This window comes from Pteropus alecto, unplaced genomic scaffold (assembly GCF_000325575.1).
Source record: "Pteropus alecto unplaced genomic scaffold, ASM32557v1 scaffold143, whole genome shotgun sequence".
In the NCBI taxonomy this organism is placed as follows: Eukaryota; Metazoa; Chordata; class Mammalia; order Chiroptera; family Pteropodidae; genus Pteropus; species Pteropus alecto.
Genome location: NW_006434828.1, coordinates 3,006,207 through 3,007,823, shown reverse-complemented (window position 1 = coordinate 3,007,823; position 1,617 = coordinate 3,006,207).

Below are 1,617 nucleotides of genomic sequence, written 5' to 3'. Positions count from 1 at the left end.
GCGTGCGGGTAAAGGCGGCCTGCGCCAGTAGCAATGGCCCAGCTCCGCTGTCTCCCCGCGCTCAGCCGTGGGCTCGGAGCCGCCCCGGGAGAGCGCGGGTGCGCGGGTTGCGGCACCCCCAGCGCTTTCCCCGCCGCAGGTTCTGTTGGAGGGGCAACCGCAGGACCGGGCACATACTAATGTGCTATCAGATGAATGCTCCCCGAAAATCCCTTGCAGGAGGGCAGGGATCATGTCTGTCAATTGCAGCTCAGGTCAATGCCAGACACAAGCTTTTACCGAATAACTTTTCCTACACACTTGCTTATTGAACTACTGTCAAACTATGTGCATTGAATTTTGGTGCTCGAGCACGGCTTCCGTTCGTCGCTTCCACGCTCCGCAGGAGGAGTAGCAGGAGGGCCTCAGTGGGTGGGCACAGAGGGGACGCGGTTCTGGGCTTTGGAGGTGGAGCAGGAGGACAGATAGCGGGGGACTGATGACCGTGAGGCCGGAGCCTTCAACAGTGGTGCATGTGACCCGCTGGCTGGTCCTGCGTTGTAGTAACAGGACCATATGGAGTAAGGGGAGCCATGGAGACAGGAGCTGGTGCCCGCAGGAGTGCTCAAGTGTGGGGCCTGAGACCGGTCCACATGCAGCTGGGTGGCACCCTGGGGCTGCAGACCTGGGGCTTGAAGAGGGGGGGCTTCATGCAGCAGCTGTTTGGACTTGATAATGCAACCAGCACTCTTGGCACTAGGGCTGGGGTGACGCCCATTGGGCTGATCTGTGGGAGCCGGAGCAGCCCCGCCCACTGGCCTCCACCAGAGCCGCGCACAGAAAAACATCTTGCAAGCTTTAAAAACAGGGATGGCCTGGGGAGAAAACCAGGTGTCCAGCGGGTGAATGAATAACAACACGTGCTCTGTCCTTACAATGGAGTAGTATTCAACCTTAAAAAGGAAGAAAATTCTGGTACATGCCACAACATGGATGAATCTCGAAGACATAATGCTCAGTGAAATAAGCCAGTCACAACAAGGGACAAATACTGCATGATTCCACTCACATGAGGTTCTTAACACAAATTCACAGAGACGGAAAGTAGATGGTGGGGCCAGGGCCTGGGGGAGGGGGATGGTTTCAGTTTGGGAGGATGAGAAGGTCTGGAGATGGGTTGCACTATGGTGTGAGTGCACTTAATGCCACAAAGTGCACAGTAAAAGGGTTACGATGGTGAAGTTCGTCATGTACAATTGCCATGATATAAATAAAAGCAAGCCTGGTCCCACTCCAGAGATGCCGATGCAGCTAGGCTGGGAAGTGGCCTGGTCGTGGGGATTTTTAAGGCTCCCCAGTGACTCTGACGTCCAGCCAGGTTGAGAGCCTTGTCCCTGCCAGCTTCAGCTGCACTGCCCCTGTTGTCGGGGGTTAAGTGGCCTGAGCAGAGGTCACTGTGCCTCTGCTTGGCACGGTGTTGACTTGGGGATCCTGTCTCTTTTGGAGAAGAACATGAGGCACCAGTCCATGGCATCCCCACCCCCTTCCCCCAAATGCCCGCCGTGCGCAGGGCAGCGTCCCGAGGCCAGCAGAGCCCGGACGTGGCTCTAACCCTCGACCTGTTTTTCAGGACCCTGG